The sequence below is a fragment of the Palaemon carinicauda genome, chromosome 23 (assembly GCF_036898095.1).
Source record: "Palaemon carinicauda isolate YSFRI2023 chromosome 23, ASM3689809v2, whole genome shotgun sequence".
Taxonomy (NCBI): domain Eukaryota; kingdom Metazoa; phylum Arthropoda; class Malacostraca; order Decapoda; family Palaemonidae; genus Palaemon; species Palaemon carinicauda.
This window is the reverse complement of record NC_090747.1, coordinates 106,061,432-106,080,661: the sequence shown is the minus strand read 5'-3', so window position 1 is coordinate 106,080,661 and position 19,230 is coordinate 106,061,432. Positions and strand designations below refer to the sequence as shown.

Sequence of the window (19,230 nt, the reverse complement as noted above, 5' to 3'; positions counted from 1 at the left end):
AGGCTAAAGAATTTGGGAGTCTGCAATCTAAACCAACACCGAATAATAGAAGACATTTGGTAAAGGCCTAGAGGTAACTCTCCATCATCAACATGGAGACTTGGGATAGGCGAGGTTCTAAACGCTCCTGTGGACAATCTAATATCGGCATGATGTATTGAATCTAATATCTTTAATCAGCTTGGGGTGGCTGAGGAGTATATTTCACATCCATAACTAATTTTGGAAAAAATCAAGGCCTTGTATAATTTTAAAATAGTACAGTATTGCAGTCTGCCCCCATGATGTATGGGACAATACTTTTAAAAGATACAGAGCCCCTTTTAACGCTTTTAGGTGAGAAACCCATGTAAGTCTACAATCAAATATCAAACCTAAAAAATTAGCTTCCCCTACACATGGGATCCGTTGACCTTTAATGTATATATCCGGGTCTGGATGTGCTCCCCGGATACGACAGAAATGTACAATAGTAGTTTTACTTGTCAAGAACTTAAATCCATTCATATCGGCCCACTGGATAATTTTGTCAATTGAGAGTTGTAGTTTTCTCTCAGCAAATGATATGGAGAGATCATCCACAAATAATGTTGAGAGAGCATCCCGGGGAATGGCTGAGGATATCCCATTAGCAATAATTGCTAGTGCAAACAGGGTTACACTCAGCAAACTACCCTGAGGAACTCCTTCCTAACATTTACTCTCTGATAGAGTTTCCCCCACTCTCACTTGAAAAACTCTATGTGAAAGAAATGACTGAATAAATAGGGGCAGCTTTGCTCTCAATCCCAATTCAAGTATACCATATTTTAAGTATACCATATCTCCATGTGGTATCATATGCCTTTTCAAGGTAAAAAAAGACTGTCACATGGTGCTGTTTGAATCCTTCTGTGCCCGAGGCTTTGAAGTGAAGGAAGTTTTAAGGCTATTGAGGGGCAATCGAAAGAGCTACTGGCGGGGAATGTTCACGAGGGAACCTGTCACAAGATCAGTCCTCTCCAGTTGGCAAACTACTGCTTATCCGCACGCCAGGACAAGGAACAAGGCCCGCATCAGGTACAGAAGCTCGTGGCCAAACTACACGCAAGTGTGCCCAAACACCAAAGCTGGGATCTCCTTGTTCGCGACCCAAAGCATAGTGAACAGTGGTGTGAACATTCACAAGAGCATTTGTGGTAAGTTCAGAGCTGCATTTCATACGCCCCTCGGATGCAAGTGCTCGGCTGGAGACAAGCAAGGCAATGTTAGTTTGGTTGGAATGCTCGCTGCCATAGCTCACATTCGATAGACCAAACCAATGATATTCCTGAAGAAGCAGACGCCCGAGGAACCACAAAGGGCTTCGCACTCATGAGACTCATTGTATCTGATGGGCACAGTGAGAAGTGGCTTTGACTCCAGGGAGTTGATGGCCACAATTACCAGGGTGCTCTAATTAGCTAGAGCTAAGAGGCAAGGACTCGCAAACTCGTTTACGAGGAGCTTAAGGAGATGAAAACTCTACTGAAGACGCCCTCTCGAGCTGACGAGAGAAACGGCCCCCTCTTAGGTTGGATGATATTCATGAGCGAACTCAGCATGCACACTTACCACGGAGGGTGAGCGGGTTAAGCTGGAACACTGGAGAGGACCTGCCTGCAATTCCTCAATGAACTACTGTACAGTATTTGGAAATAATTCATATTTTTCTTAACTATACAAACCTGAGTTCTTTACTATGGATATACAGTAAATTTCAGCGTAGCTGGAATCTAGCCATAAACTTTTACGCAAGGTGATAACGACCCTCCGCTAGTTACTGTAGTGGGGGTAGCAGGGAGTATACCAATCACCCAGGTTGTACACTCATCCATTGAAATTCCTCACTTTTCATTGCAGGTAGGACTTACAGGGGTTCAAGTGATGGCAGGACAAGTATGAATAAAGAACTCTTGTTTGTATAGTTAAGTAAAATATCCGGTGAAATTAATGGCTCCAATAAAAAATCCTTTTCTGGCTGATTATGAGCTAAAGCCAATGAATCATAATCACTGCGTGGATTCTCCACTTCATTGAGCACAGTCTGAGATAACACACAAACAAACTCGTGCTGGAACATATGGTTGCCATCCTTTGTTACCGGAGCCACTGGAAGCTCTAATAGTGAAGGATCAGACAGAGAACAATCAGGACCCAGAAGAGAAGGATTCTGCTTTTTCCCTATGTGGATGAAGAAGCAGAATGGAAACGGTCAGCTTTCTTCCTGTAACGACTGCCGTACTTTTCTCATAAGGAGGACAATCACTCCCAACAAAATTCACATGGGGAGTTGATCGATCATCCCTTACCATGACACCCTAGAAATAAAGGATGTGTATCAACCTCCACCCAACTCATAAAGGTACTGAAAGGGTGGCCTTCAAGGCCGGGGCATGACCATATACACACTTGAGAAGTACTCATAATCCCCATCACTGAAGAAGAGAAAGCACAAAAGCACAACGTGGATAGCGGTCAAGTAGCAGACATCCGAAGCTCCGACCAAGAGTAAAGTGGGAACAGAGCCACAAAGTCTGACACCGCTACCCAGCATGGATGGGTCCAGAGGTCAACCATAAAATGTTGCTAGGCTTACAGGATTTCTTTAGTTTTGGTCGTAGAAAATCAGCAACACTGTATATCCATATAAATGATGAGGGTTTGTATTCGCGTAGGAACAATTTCATATTCTTTAATGTTAATTTCTTACGTATTATCCAGATGTCATGCTAGATATTCTTGTTAACTGGACAGTATAGACAATGCAATTAAAATTGAGCAGAAAAAATAGCATATTACTAACCAGCCTCCAAGTGTATATTAAGCATTCATGAACAGCTATCAATAAGTGGGAAGACCAGCTATGCTGTACTGTTTAGAGACCGTACCATCAACTAAAAACCAGAGATGGAAGTTGCAGAAATTAAAATATTGGGGTTTTCATAGGGGGTAACAAGGAAGGATATCAGAAATTAATAACTTAAGGGAATTGCACATTTAGGCCTAAATAAGTTTGAAAAGAAAGCAAGGGAAGGAATACTTCGGTGGTTTGGGCACGGGAAGAGAAGGGAGGAAGAGTATGTCGGGAGAAGGATGCTAAGCGTGGAGCCACCAAGTAGAAGAACAAGAGGAAGGGCCAAGAGGAGATGTATGGATTCATTAAAAGAAGATAGCCTATGAGGTCAGTAGGTGTGACGAAGGAGGATTCAGTGAATAAATGGCGATATATGATCAACTGATGAAGAATAGCTATTAATAAAATATAAAATGAATCAATTTATGAGTAACAGAACTGCAGGTGGTTACATATGTATGAAGAAAAAAAAAAGAAAAAAAAATTCCAATTGAAAATGGCTTGTTGATCGATACCAAAATTACAGTTTGGCTTGCCTACTTAAAAAGATTGCTAGTGACTATAGTACATAACAAGTTTACGTGACCCGTCAAATTGTCTAAACATTTAGATAGATACGTACGCACAAAAATGTTATTTTCATTAGTAAAATAAATTTTTGAATATACTTACCCGATAATCATGTAGCTGTCAACTCCGTTGCCCGACAGAATTCTACGGAAGGGATACGCCAGCGATCGCTATACAAGAGGGGGGTGTACTCACAAGCGCCACCTGTGGCCAGGTACTGCAGTACTTCTTGTTGACACCACTTCAATTTTTCCTCGGTCCACTGGTTCTATGGGGAGGAAGGGTGGGTCAATTAAATCATGATTATCGGGTAAGTATATTCAAAAATTTATTTTACTAATGAAAATAACATTTTTCAATATTAAACTTACCCGATAATCATGTAGCTGATTCACACCCAGGGAGGTGGGTGAAAACCAGTGTACATGTATATCAAGAAGCTAAGTATCCCGTATTTCATATTATCAGTTATTCAAAATAACAATGAAATTACAAGTACCTGGTAAGGAAGTCGACTTGAGCCATTACTCTGCCTTAAATAAGTTCGTCTTCCTTACTGAGCGCAGCGTTCCTCTTAGGAGGCTGAACAACTCTAAGGTGCTGAAGTATCAAGGGCTGCAACCCATACTAAAGGACCTCATCACAACCTTTAACCTCGGCGCTTCTCAAGAAAGAATTGACCACCCGCCAAATCAACAAGGATGTGGAAGGCTTCTTAGCCGACCGTACAACCCATAAAAAGTATTCAAGAGAAAGGTTAAAAGGTTATGGGATTATGGGAATGTAGTGGCTGAGCCCTCGCCTACTACTGCATTCGTTGCTACGAATGGTCCCAGGGTGTAGCAGTACTCGTAAAGAGACTGGACATCTTTGAGATAGAATGATGCGAACACTGACTTGCTTCTCCAATAGGTTGCATCCATAACACTCTGCAGAGAATGGCTCTGTTTGAAGGCCACTGAAGTAGCCACAGCTCCCACTTCATGTGTCCTTACCTTCAGCAAAGCAAGGTCTTCTTCCTTCAGATGAGAATGTGCTTCCCTAATCAGAAGCCTGAATAGTAAGAAACTGAGTTCTTAGAACTTGGAAAAGAAGGTTTCTTGATAGCACACCATAAGGCTTCTGATTGTCCTCGTAAAGGTTAAGACCTTTTTAGATAGTACCTAAGAGCTCTAACTGGGCAAAGTACTCTCTCCAGTTCATTCCCCACCAAGTTGGACAGGCTTGGGATCTCGAACGACTTAGGCCAAGGACGTGAAGGAAGCTCGTTTAGCAAAAACCGAGCTGCAAGGAACATGTAGCCGTTTCAGATGTGAAAACAATGATCCTGCTGAAGGCGTGGATCTCACTTACTCTTTTAGCTGTTGTCAAGCACACGAGGAAAAGAGTTTTTAATGTGAGGTCCTAAAAAGAGGCTGATTGGAGAGGTTCAAATCTTGATGACATAAGGAACCTTAGGACCACGTCTAGATTCCAGCCTGGAGTGGACAACCGACGTTCCTTTGAGGTCTCAAAAGACCTAGGGAGGTCCTGTAGATCTTTGTTGGTGGAAAGATCCAAGCCTCTGTGGCGAAAAACCGCTGCCAACATACTTCTGTAACCCTTGATCGTAAGAGCTGAAAGGGATCTTACTTTCCTTAGATATAACAGGAAGTCAGCAATCTGGGTTACAGTGGTACTGGTTGAGGAAACTGCATTGGTCTTGTACCAGCTACGGAAGACTTCCCCTTGAGACTGATAGATTCTGAGAGTGGATGTTCTCCTTGCTTTGGCAATCGCTCTGGCTGCCTCCTTAGAAAAGCCCCTAGCTCTTGAGAGTCTTTCGAAAGTCTGAAGGCAGTCAGACGAAGAGCGTGGAGGTTTGGGTGTACCTTCTTTACGTGAGGTAGACGTAGAAGGTTCACTCCTAGAGGAAGAGTCCTGGGAATGTCGACCAGCCATTGCAGTACCTCTAAGAACCATTCTCTCGCGGGCCAGAGCGGAGCCAACCAACGTCAGCCGTGTCCCTTTGCGAGAGGAGAACTTCTGAAGTACCCTGTTGACAATCTTGAACGGCGGGAATGCATACAGGTCGAGATGGAACCAATCCAGCAGAAAAGCATCCACGTGAACTGCTGCTGGGTCTGGAATCGGAGAACAATACAACAGGAGTCTCTAGGTTATCGAGGTAGCGAACAGATCTATGGTTGGCTGACCCCACAGGGCCCAAAGTCTGCTGCAAACATTCTTGTGAAGGGTCCACTCTGTGGGGATGACCTGACCCTTCCGGCTGAGGTGATCTGCCATGACATTCATACCGCCCTGAATGAACCTCGTTACCAGCGTGAGCTTTCGATCTTTAGACCAGATGAGGAGGTCCCTTGCGATCTAGAACAACTTCACGAAAGAGTCCCTCCCTGCTTGAAGATGTAAGCCAGGGCTGTGGTGTTGTCAGAGTCCACCTCCACCACTTTGTTAAGCTGGAGGGACTTGAAGTTTATCAAGGCCAGAAGAACCGCCAACAACTCCTTGCAATTGATGTGAAGTGTCCTTTGCTCCTGATTCCATGTTCCCGAGCATTCCTGTCCGTCCAAAGTCGCACCCCAGCCCGTGTCTGATGCGTCCGAGAGGAGACGGCGGTCGGGTTTCTGAACAGCCAAAGGTAGACTTCCTTGAGAAGAAAGCTGTTCTTACACCACGCGAGAGAAGACCTCCTCTCTTCGGAAACAGGAACTGAGACCGTCTCTAGCGTCATGTCCTTTATCCAGTGAGCAGCTAGATGATACTGAAGGGGGGGAGGTGGAGTCTCCCTAACACGATGAACAGGGCCAGCGATGAAAGTGTCCCTGTTAGACTCATCCACTACCTGACTGAGCATCGGTTCCTTCTCAGCATGCTCTGGATGCATTCTAGGGCTTGGAAGATCCTTGGGGCCGACGGAAAAGCCCGAAAAGCTCGACTCTGAAGATCCATACCCAGGGAGACAATGGTCTGGGATGGGACGAGCTGAGACTCCTCAAAATTGACCAGGAGGCCCAGTTCCTTGGTCAGATCCATAGTCCATCTGAGAATCTCCAGACAGCGACGACTTGTGGGAGCTCTTAAAAGCCAGTCGTCTGACGGAGCCGGACACAAGATCATGGTACTGCTGCACAGTCTGTGAACTGTCAACCATGGGGAAGCGAGGAAGTACCGTGACAACCCGAAGCTGTCTAGACTGTCTGGGTCGTACAGACAACTCCTTATCGGGTTGCTGAGGTTGCCGCACTGCGTCACAACAAGTCACTTCTGCTGGTTGTTGAACGTCTTCCCAGTGACACACTGACTCCGTAAACAAAAAATCCTCTAACAAGGACTAAGCTTGGACTGCATGTCTTGCAACACAGCTCAAGGTCTATGGGAGCAGGTGTGGTAACAGACGGGGTTAGCGACTGAAGTGGAACCATTACCTTCCCTGGAAGCATGTTATGCTTAAATAAAAGTCCATAGGAGGCTACGCAGCTAAAGGCTCCTCTCCAAATGACAGAGTCCTCAAGGGAATATCAGAAGGAGGGAGAAAAGCACTTTCTCATCTACAGGGACCATATCCGAGAAAAGCTAAGTTCTCTCAGTGAGGGTTTCACTGGTGCAAAAGCAGCAGACTAGAAGGCAACGTTATGAAACTGCTTGACAGTCTAGTGAGTTGGCAACAACCAAAGATGTATGACTGAGAAGCATGCGGTAAGGTATGCAGAGCATGTTGTATGCAGAGCATGCTGTATGCAGAGCATGCTGTATGCAGAGCATGCTGTATGCAGAGCATGCTGTATGCAGAGCATGCTGTATGCAGAGCATGCTGTATGCAGAGCATGCTGTATGTAGAGCATGCTGTATGCAGAGCATGCTGTATGCAGAGCATGCTGTATGCAGAGCATGCTGTATGCAGAGCATGCTGTATGTAGAGCATGCTGTAAGGTAAGCAGAGCGTGTTGCATGGCGTGTAACATTTCTCAGAAATTCCATGACCAGTGCTAGAGTGAGTAATATCGCATTACTGTCCATTGAAAGTGCACGTGCCGAGGGAATTGATTTACGGCATGATAATCGTAGAATTAAGCTGCACTAAATGTACTATAATCTACTTCACCTCAGGAAAGGGAAACTCGCCCTGTTGGCAACACTGCATAACTTCATGCATGCTTGCATGGGGTTTTAATATCAACATAATATTTACCTTACATTCATAACTCATGATTCATTTTTGTTTTGAAGATATTTTTGCCATATTTGCGATTTTGTTAAAAATATATTGCAAGGAATACATATATATTTTTATATTAAGTAATACAAATAACCTCCATTATCATAATGTTTGTGTAGGCATACATGTATATGATTACAAATGCAAGTTATGAAAGTAATGAGGTGTTATTATTGTCATTTGTTATTTCCAAGTTGAATGGGAAGAGGCTCAAGTTGAGGAGAAAGTGGCAGATGCATGCGTTGAGGTGGCTGACTCATAGCATGAGGTTGCTGCCTCAAGAGTTGCGCTTGCTGTAAGGGTTGCGGATGCGCAGTAGCAGGTTCCTGAGGAACGAGTTGAGGTTCCTGAGGTGTGAGCTGCGAGAGTTGAGGTAGCGGCTGCGCAGAACGCAGTTCTTGTCTCGCTTTGAGGAGGGTTGAGGTCGCTGCAGCGAGTGCTGAGGTGGCTGCCTCATTGATGGAAGAGGTTGTCGTACCTCAAGAGATTGTTGCCTCGCTGGTGGAACCGCAAGCGGAAGCGGAGGAAGTAAGGCATAAGATTCCTGCTCCCATTGCTGAGGTTGCCTTAAGGAAGGCGGAGGTTGCTGCACACCGCTGGTAACTGGCAACTCAGTACGCGGTAAGGTATCCTGAGGAACCTCAACATCGTACGCCTGGCAGACTGGACTGCGGAGAGGCGGAGCGATCGCAGGAGGAGGTGTAACCTTCTCAGCCTGACACTCACGCATTAAGACCGCAAGCTGTGACTGCATGGACTGCAGCAAAGTCATCTTGGGGTCGGCAGACGCTAAGGTCTGCTGAGGCAAAGCCTTAACAGAAGATGAGGTCTGTTGCGGCATCACCTTACCTCTCTTAGGAGGTGTGCAGTCACCTGATGACTGCGGAGAGTCAGAGCTAACCCAATGACTGCATCCGGGTTGTTGAACTCTAGAGGTCTGGACTTTACGTTTAAGAGGTCTTGAGACCTGAGTCCAGCGTTTTCTCCCCGAAATTTCTTCTGCAGACGAGTAAAATAAGGGCTCAATCGTCTGCGGGTGGGAGTGACGGTCTCTGTAAGACACGCCCGCAACCACCGAGGATACTTCTGTGCGCCGATCAAGGCCTGCCGAACCCTTTTGCCCTTCGACATTGCTTCTCCCCTGGGCTTGGGAGCTTACAAGAGGTCCCGGACTGGGAGGACGACTGGCACGCACAGAAGTACCCTCACGCACAACACTGACACACTTTGCGCTAATCACTTATCACTTTTGAATTTCTGTTTGCACTTATTTCACTGAACTCGAAACTTTAAGTGGTTTGATCCTGAAACACGCAATTCTATCCTTCCTTAAAAGTTAGTAATTGCGAAAACAGAATTACAATGTAACAGAAAAATCTAATGAAGGATAAATAATTCAGTGGCTGGAAAGAGACTAAACACTAGATCAAATAAACTACGTTTAAAATCTCTCACCGCATAAAGCTTGAGAACAAGAATAAACTCTAGAAACGTTTACCTTCTTCCCCTAAAGAGACTAGGGAGAAGAGCAAAAACGATAACAACGTTACTCGCTTGAACGAAACGTTTATCCAGCTCTCTCTCCCTCCGTCTCTATCTCTCTCTCTCTCTCTCTCTCTTGACTTAGAACCTGAGAGAAGAGCCCAATCATATATACTCGTTAAAACATATTATTGTTAAAGGAAAAAAACTGAAAGATTTCCCAAATAAAAAGTTCCTTTATTAGAATTAAAACCATTAAGCTAAGAAAGAATGAACAAAACGCTATAAACGGTTTACTCTTACTGCAACGTGACACCGTGAAAATTCTCTCTCTATCGTAACGATAGAGCGCAAGTTGAACGTTCTGAACGTCAACAACTGCAGAGACAAAACAAAACGTTAGTTCAACTTTGAAACAGTACGAGACTATCAAAGAAATTCTTTCAAAAACATTAAAATAGCATATGTTAACAGGTAAAACCGAAATGACGGGCTCAATGTTAATTAACTTCGGTACAAGAAAAGACCGCCTACTATTAGGAAAGGTCGAATATAAACAAATATAAAAATTAATTTTAATAAAATGTTATTTTTATTAGTAAAATAAATTTTTGAATATACTTACCCGATAATCATGTAGCTGTCAACTCCGTTGCCCGACAGAATTCTATGGAGGGATACGCCAGCTATCACAATACTAGAAGGGGGTGTACTTACCAGCGCCACCTGTGGCCAGGTACTCAAGTACTTCTTGTTGACACCTCCTCAATTATTCCTCGGTCCACTGGTTCTCTCTGGGGAGGAAGGGAGGGTCGATTAAATCATGATTATCGGGTAAGTATATTCAAAAATTTATTTTACTAATAAAAATAACATTTTTCAATATTAAACTTACCCGATAATCATGTAGCTGATTCACACCCAGGGGGGTGGGTGAAAACCAGTGTACAAGATTAAAGGATAGCTAAGTATCCCATATTTCATATAACAGTTATCTCAAATAACAATGAAATAATAAGTACCTGGTAAGGAAGTCGAATTGAACCGTTACTCTGCCTCTTTTTTAAGTTCGTCTTCCTTACTGAGCGCAGCGTTCCTCTTGGAGGCTGAATCAACCCAAAGGTGCCAAAGTATATGGGGTTGCAACCCCTACTAAAGGACCTCTACAAAACCTCTAACCCAGGCGCTTCTCAAGAATGAATAGACCACCCGCCAAATCAAAAGGATGCGGAAGGCTTCTTAGCCTACCGTAACAACCATAAAAACAACAATAAAAGCATTCAAGAGAAAGGTTAAAAAAGGTTATGGGATTAAGGGAATGTAGTGGCTGAGCCCTCACCTACTACTGCACTCGCTGCTACGAATGGTCCCAGGGTGTAGCAGTTCTCGTAAAGAGACTGGACATCTTTCAGATAAAATGATGCAAACACTGACTTGCTCCTCCAATAGGTTGCATCCATTATGCTCTGCAGAGAACGGTTTTTATTAAAGGCCATCGAAGTAGCTACGGCTCTTACTTCGTGGGTCCTTACCTTCAGCAATGCAAGGTCTTCCTCCTTTAAGTGAGAGTGGGCTTCTCTAATCAGAAGCCTTATATAATATGAAACCCCATTCTTGGACATGGGCCTCGAAGGTTTCTTGATGGCACACCATAAGGCTTCTGACTGTCCTCGAAGAGGTTTAGACCTCTTAAGATAAAATTTGAGAGCTCTGACAGGGCAAAGAACTCTCTCTAGTTCGTTACCTACCATGTTGGAGAGGCTAGGTATTTCAAACGATCTAGGCCAAGGACGTGAAGGAAGTTCGTTCTTTGCTAGGAATCCAAGCTGAAAAGAACATGTTGCAGATTCGGTCGTGAAACCAATGTTCTTGCTGAAGGCATGAACCTCACTGACTCTCTTAGCTGTTGCAAGGCAGACGAGAAAGAGAGTCTTGAGGGTAAGGTCCTTGAAGGAAGCTGACTGGAGAGGTTCGAACCTAGGAGACATAAGGAACCTTAAGACTACGTCTAGGTTCCAGCCTGGAGTGGATAGACGACGCTCTTTAGACGTCTCAAAAGACTTAAGAATGTCTTGAAGGTCCTTGTTGGAAGAAAGGTCCAAACCTCTGTGGCGGAGAACTGAAGCCAACATACTCCTATATCCTTTAATCGTAGGGGCTGAAAGGGATCTCTCATTCCTAAGATGTAGAAGGAAGTCAGCTATTTGGGTCACAGAGGTATTGGTAGAGGATATTGAATTGGCTCTACACCAGCTTCGGAAGACCTCCCACTTAGACTGGTAGACTCTACGAGTGGAAACCCTTCTCGCTCTGGCAATCGCACTGGCTGCCTCCTTCGAAAAGCCTCTAGCTCTAGCGAATCTTTCGACAGTCTGAAGGCAGTCAGCCGAAGAGCGTGGAGGTTTGGGTGCAACCTGTCTACGCGAGGTTGACGTAGAAGGTCCACTCTTAGAGGTAGAGTCCTGGGGATGTCGACTAGCCATTGAAGTACCTCTGTGAACCATTCTCTTGCAGGCCAAAGAGGAGCAACCAGCGTCAGCCGTGTCCCTTCGTGCGAGAGGAATTTCTGCAGAACTTTGTTTATTATCTTGAACGGTGGGAATGCGTACAGGTCGAGATGGGACCAGTTCAGTAGAAAAGCATCCACATGAACTGCTGCAGGGTCTGGAACAGGGGAACAGTACAGCGGAAGTCTCTTGGTTATGGAGGTGGCAAACAGATCTATGGTAGGCTGACCCCACAAGGTCCAAAGTCTGTTGCACACACTCTTGTGGAGGGTCCATTCCGTGGGAATGACCTGATTCCTTCTGCTTAGGCGATCTGCTGAGACGTTCATATCGCCCTGAATGAACCTCGTGACCAGAGTGAGGTTTAGACCTCTTGACCAAATGAGGAGGTCCCTTGCGATCTCGTATAGGCTCCTCGAATGGGTCCCTCCTTGCTTGGAGATGTAAGCCAAGGCTGTGGTATTGTCTGAGTTCACCTCCACCACTTTGCCTAGCAGGAGGGACTTGAAGTTCAACAGGGCTAAATGAACTGCTAGTAGCTCCTTGCAGTTGATGTGGAGTAATCCCTGTTCTTCGTTCCACGTTCCCGAGCATTCCCGTCCGTTCAAGGTCGCACCCCAGCCCGAGTCCGATGCATCTGAGAAGAGATGAAGATTGGGGGTCTGAATAGCCAACGATAGACCCTCCCTGAGAAGGAGGTTGTGCTTCCACCACAGGAGAGTGGTCTTCATCTCTTGGGTAATTGGGATAGAGACTGCTTCGAGAGTCGAACCCTTGTCCCAATGAGCTGCAAGATGGAATTGAAGAGGGCGGAGGTGGAGTCTCCCTAGCTCGACGAACAGGGCCAGTGATGAAAGGGTCCCTGTGAGACTCATCCACTGTCTCACCGAGCAACTGCTCCTCTTCAGCATGCTCATGATGCACTCTAGGGCTTGGCTTATCCTGGGGGCCGAAGGAAAAGCCCGAAAATCCTGACTCCGAATCTCCATTCCCAGGTACACAATGGATTGGGAGGGAATGAGTTGAGACTTTTCTATGTTGACTAATAGACCCAGTTCTCTGATTAAGTCTAAAGTCCAATTGAGATTCTCCAGACAGCGACGACTCGTGGAGGCTCTCAACAGCCAGTCGTCCAAGTAGAGGGAGGCTCTGATGTCCGATAAGTGTAGGAATTTTGCTATATTCCTCATCAGATGAGTAAAGACCATAGGAGCTGTGCTTAGGCCAAAACACAGGGCTTGGAATTGGTAGACAACCTTTCCGAAAACGAATCTCAGGAAAGGGTGGGAGTCTGGATGAATAGGAACGTGAAAGTAGGCATCTTTCAAGTCCAACGAGACCATCCAGTCCTCCTGCCTGACCGCTGCTAAGACCGACTTCGTCTTCTCCATCGTGAACGTCTGCTTGGTGACATACGCGTTGAGCGCGCTGACGTCCAGCACCGGTCTCCAACCTCCTGTCTTCTTGGCCACAAGAAAGAGACGGTTGTAGAAGCCCGGGGATTGATGGTCCCGGACTATAACCACTGCCTTCTTCTGCACAAGTAGCGACACCTCCTGGTGCAATGCTAGCCTCTTGTCCTCTTCTTTGTAGTTGGGAGAGAGGTTGATGGGTGATGTGGTCAGAGGTGGTTTGAGGCAGAATGGAATCCTGTAACCGTTCCTCAGCCAACTGACAGACTGGGCGTCTGCACCTCTCTTCTCCCAGGCTCGCCAGAAGATCTTGAGCCTGGCTCCTACTGCTGTCTGGAGATGCGGAGAGTCAGTGTTTACCTTTAGATGTCCTGGAGCCTTTCCTGGACTTGCTCCTGAAAGAGTCTGGACGGGAGCTTCCTCGGCTGGGGGCTCTACCACGAAAGGGCGGTATGAACCTCGTCGCAGGGGTATCAGCCACTGGTGAGCGATAAGTCTTGGGGACTGAGGTAGTAACCTTAGACTTACGAGCCGATGAGGCTACAAGATCGTGTGTGTCCTTTTGTATCAGGGCAGCAGACAAGTCCTTAACCAGCTCTTCAGGGAAGAGGAACTTCGAGAGCGGAGCAAAAAGGAGTTGTGACCTTTGGCAAGGTGTAATGCTGGAGGAAAGGAAGGTACACAGCTGTTCCCTTTTCTTCAAAACCCCTGATACAAACATCGACGCAATCTCACCAGATCCATCCCTAATGGCCTTATCCATGCAGGACATTAATAGCATGGCAGAATCCTTGTCCGCAGGAGAGGTCTTCTTGCTGAGGGCCCCCAGGCACCAGTCAAGAAAGTTGAACATCTCAAATGCTCTAAACAGTCCTTTCAGTAAGTGATCAAGGTCTGAGAAGGTCCAGCAAACCTTAGAGCGCCTCATTGCAGTTCTCCGAGGCGAGTCCACCAGACTTGAGAAGTCAGCCTGGGCAGAGGCAGGTACTCCCAAGCCTGGTGCTTCTCCTGTGGCATACCAAACGCTCGCTTTCGAAGTGAGCTTGGTCGGCGGGAACATGAAAGAAGTCTTGCCTAGGTGTTGCTTAGACTGCAGCCACTCCCCTAAGATCCTTAATGCTCTCTTAGAGGACCTTGCTAGGACTAGCTTAGTATAGGAGGACTTAGCTTGTTGTAAGCCCAGCGAAAACTCAGATGGCGGAGAGCGGGGAATAGCAGAGACAAAGTGGTCTGGGTAAACCTCCCTAAGCAGAACCAAGACCTTACGAAAGTCAATAGACTGTGGAGAAGGCTTGGATTCATCCAAGTCTGATGAGGGATCCAGGTGTGCCTCCTCATCATCAGACGCCTCATCACCAGAGTGTAGCGAAGGTATCGGACAAGAATGCTGAACAGCAGAGTCAGAACGAGTAGGCACAATAGTAGTGGTTTCCTCTTCAAGTAACTGTTGAGGGAGAACCTGAGGCTCACACTGCAAAGGCTGAATAGCAGACGAAGCAGAAGGAAGGCGCATGGGTGGAGGAGGCTGACTCCTAGCATGAGCGGTTGAACCCAAGGATTGCGCTTGCTGAGCGGTTGGTGGAAGCGGAGTAGCAAGTTCCTGTTCCTGTGGTGTGAGCGGAGCGTAATGAGGTTGAGGCTGCGCAGAACAAGGTAAATGTCTCGCAAGCTGAGGCTCCTGAGGCACAAGGCCAAGGTGTAGTGGAGCTTGCCTTGTGGATGGTTGAGCTCGCTGCAGCGAGAGCTGAGGAGACAGACTCATGGACGGGAGAGGTTGTTGTACCTCAGCCAAGAGTTGCACCACTGGTGGAGCAGCAAAGGGAGGCGGAGGAAGAGAGGTATAATCCTCCTGATCCCATAGCAAAGGTTGCCTTAAAGAAGACGGAGGCTGAACACCACTGGGAACAGCAAACTCAGACCGTGGCTCAACATCGTACGCCTGGCAGGTGGTACTGCGATCAGGCGGAGCAAGCGCAGGCGGAGCGAGCGCAGGCGGAGCGAGCGCAGGCGGAGGGAGTGTAGGCGGAGGCGGAGGAGCAACACTCTCAGCCCGACACTCACGCATCAAGTCCGAAAGCTGTGCTTGCATGGACTGTAGTAGAGTCCACTTAGGGTCGACAGTCGAGCTCTGTTGTGGCAGAACCTTACTCCTCTTGGGCGGAGTGCAGTCGACAGATGACTGCGGCGAGTCAGAGCTGAGCCAATGACTGCAACCTGGCTGAGCACTCGCGGACTGGACTCTGCGTTTAAGTGGTCTCGAGACCTGAGACCAACGTTTCTTCCCTGACAGATGATCAGCGGACGAGAAAAAGACGGGCTCAATCGTCTGCGGGTGGGAGTGACGGTCTTTGGAAGACACGCCCGCAACCACCGAGGAAACTTCTGTGCGCCTAACAAGGCCTGCCGAACCCTTATGCCCTTCGACATTGCTTCTCCCCTGGGCATGGGAGCTTGCAAGAGGTCCCGGACTGGGAGGACGACTGGCTCGCACAGAAGAATCCTCACGCACCACACTGGCACTGACACTAGCACTTGGCACTGCACTGACACTAGCACTCGTCACAGCACTGGCACTAACTCCACCCACTGCACTCTTGACCTTAAGTTCCTTAACTTCGGCCATCAGAGACTTATGGTCACTTACCACTGACTCTACTTTATCGCCTAAGGCCTGAATAGCACGCAAAACAACAGACATATCAGGCGGAGGGCAAACAGTAGGTTCGGGGGTAGCCACTACAGGGGTAGGAAAAGGTAGGGGATCATGAGGTGAGGAAAACATTGAAGAGTGAGAAGAACTCCTCCTAACTCTACCTCTCTCTAACTTAGATGAATATTTTAAAAGACGGACAAATTACAGTTCCGAAAGTCCGGCGCATTCCTCACATCGATTTTCTAACTGACAGGGCCTGTCCCTACAGTCAGAACAAGCGGTGTGAGGATCTACCGAGGCCTTCGGAATACGCCTATTGCAAGACCTACATCGTCTATGGGAGGGGGCTTGCGAAATGTCAGACATCTTGAATCCAAAGAGTTAGCCAAAGGGGTTTCCAAAATCAAGCAAAAGATCGTTAACCGTTAATCAGGACTATATAAAAGCTATCTAGCTAATATAAGAAGGTTTCCAGTAATGCGACAGCCGAAATCTGAGAGAATACTTCACCAATTAGCCGTGAACAAACTCGAAGATCATAAGCGTATCCCAGAACGTCTTGCCGGAAGCACGACAGAGGAATAATTGAGGAGGTGTCAACAAGAAGTACTTGAGTACCTGGCCACAGGTGGCGCTGGTAAGTACACCCCCTTCTAGTATTGTGATAGCTGGCGTATCCCTCCATAGAATTCTGTCGGGCAACGGAGTTGACAGCTACATGATTATCGGGTAAGTTTAATATTGAAAATTTATAAAAAAAGGAAGTTAATCGAAGAGGCCTATAAAAGGCGGAGAGATTATAACTTTTGTATTAAGAAAGAGAGTCTATACTCTCTTAGACACCAACACTTCCGTCTAAGGGAAGGGTCGGCCATTTAAAGGTGAAAGAGAGTTCATACTCTCTTCGTCACCATAAATAATCAAATTAATTCCAAAAGCTAGCTAAGCTGATAATAAAACTTCCTGAATAGCGAAAGCTGAAATCTTAGAGCAATACTTCACCAAAAACCGTGAACAAGACTCCAAAATTTTAAGCGTATCCATGAACGTCTTGCCGGAAGCACGACAGAGGAAAAATTGAAGTGGTGTCAACAAGAAGTACTGCAGTACCTGGCCAAAGGTGGCGCTTGTGAGTACACCCCCCTCTTGTATAGCGATCGCTGGCGTATCCCTTCCGTAGAATTCTGTCGGGCAACGGAGTTGACAGCTACATGATTATCGGGTAAGTTTAATATTGAAAAATACCCTCTCCCCAGGGTATGATGGTGAATATATGATACTTTCATTGTTAGCGAAACTGAAATTCGCTATACGAAATGGACGAGTGCTGGCTAGTATTCGTATTTTTCTCTATGTTTAATGGGGCCTGGAGCATAATAACTTACGTATCGGTTGAGTATTTTTCTCTATGTTTAATGGGGCCTGGGGCGTAATAACTTACGTATCGGTCGATTACAATGTGAAGTCTGCCTCTCACTCTAAGTCCATTGTTTACACCTAGGAGACTGATGTCGAGTTACTGCGGTAATTGTGCAGGCGCTTCTTGCATTCGCTTTGGCCAGCTTTTCTGTTTTTTGTATGACATAATCATTACCTATCTTTTTCTAACCAATTAGGAGCTTCCAAATATTTATGCACAAGTTCTCGGATGTTGTTCAACAACAGCCATTTTTTTTCCATCCTTCCCTTCAGTTTGATTTAAACTTAAGGAAAGTACAATCTATTTCAAAATTTAGTGTAATTTCATCTATGTCGGCATTTGATTAGTATGGAAACGCTCTCCGTTCAGTATATAGCTATTGTTACCCATGCGAAAGTAAAAAGTAACCTCCGAAATAAGGGGCCACAGGGATTGCAAGAGCAGCTCAACATTACCGCTTGCCAGTACAGCACATACAGTTTGCAGTTTTCCTTTTTCCACAAGCGCACAGCAGAGCAAAACTCATTAGAAGGACGTGAAGTGAATCCTAGATAATCATGATACTTCAATTTTCAGCCACTTACATGAACCATATATTTTTCCAACTGGTTATCTAGTGTTTATTTTGCATTTCTGACCATTAACAAGGCTGCAAATGAATCGTTTTTAGGCGTTTCCCCGCCCACAAAACCCAGGTCTCCTACTGGGGTCCCCCATAATTGTCTTAATATAAGGGGTTTCAAAAACTCATGAATGGGTGGTTTGCCCCAAAAATCATGGTCAGAAATTCATAAAACAAGATAGCGAGTAGGAAAAATGTATGGTTCATGTATTTAGCTAGAAATTAAAGTATCATATATCTACCCCAGATAACTAGCTCTTTATTATGTAGGGGAGACTGGTTGAATTTTGTTTGGACACAAATTTTGATTTATTGATACCAAGTTGGAATAGGCACTGGAGAATATTAAAAAAAAAAAAAAAAAGGTTTCTCTTGTCATAAACCTCTCAAATTATCATTGGAAAATACATTAATTTAATCTTACGACGACATGACTGGAGTTAGAACTCCGCCACCTACGTTAGGTTAGGATAGGCGACTTAGCCTAGGATGTATGGCAAACATGATCTTTGGGGAGTAAGATCTTTTACTGTACATCCTTTCTATTACAATAAATTTTCAGAGAAACAAACCAGATATCAATAGACCTGCAAGGAAAACACAATATGAGTAAAATATCCTAAAATGTTGGAAAATTCAACAAACTAACCTTCAAATTCAAAGCTGAATCACTGTCTGGTGGGAGTTGACAAGTTGCCAACTAGACACTGGTGATTCTGGTGAATTACTGCTCGTATTGCACTTTTAGATTTTTCCACGATAATATTTCCCTGAAATCTATGAAATTCCTCCATAATTAAGACCATAATAATTATATGAGGCAATGTGAACTTCCTTGCACCATTGGATGGCATTCAACTTTCAAGAAGATTATTATCACGGAATACCACTAAGCAGATGGGTTAGTCTGAAAATCGCCAAAAACAACCCATAAGCCCCAAAAAACAACCCAATAATCCCCAAAACTCATAAAAAATCCCCAAAACAACTAAAAATACCAATTTAGTGACATATTTTCTTCTGATCCTGTAATCTTTACTAATATAAGAATTACTATATATTTTCTTTTGATCATGTAGTTTTTACTAATATAAAAATTACTATCTATATTTTCTTCTGATCTTGTAGTCTTTACTAATATAGAAATTACTTTCTATACTTCATACAAGTGGAAGCAAATTAATTGTAACAAAATAAACGTTCACTCATCTTTGTTTCTTATACATTTTAATATATACAGAATATACCCATCCGACGCCAGAAAATCCCCAAATCTAGGGATAAATCCCTATATCTGGCAACGCTGTCTGAATCAGACACCAAGTTACGAAGTTACCAACGTTCGAAGTTCGAACAAAGGCAAAATTTCTATGATTTATTTAAAGAAAACGAAAGAATTGGTCCTTGAGATGGGAAATTAATACTTTAATAAAATATTGTTACTTTTAAGTAAAAATCACAGAGGAGTCG

The 19,230-nt window shown here is 45.2% G+C and overlaps 1 long non-coding RNA gene across 1 annotated transcript in view; it reads right to left on the bottom strand.

The window, feature by feature from the left end:
• Window positions 1–18,650, bottom strand: part of LOC137617348 (uncharacterized) — a 48,904-nt gene extending 30,254 nt beyond the window's left edge. The window contains exon 1 of the long non-coding RNA XR_011039628.1: window positions 18,410–18,650. This is a non-coding gene — a long non-coding RNA (uncharacterized lncRNA). The remainder of the gene's footprint in view (window positions 1–18,409) is intronic.
• Window positions 18,651–19,230: the final 580 nt, after the last annotated feature.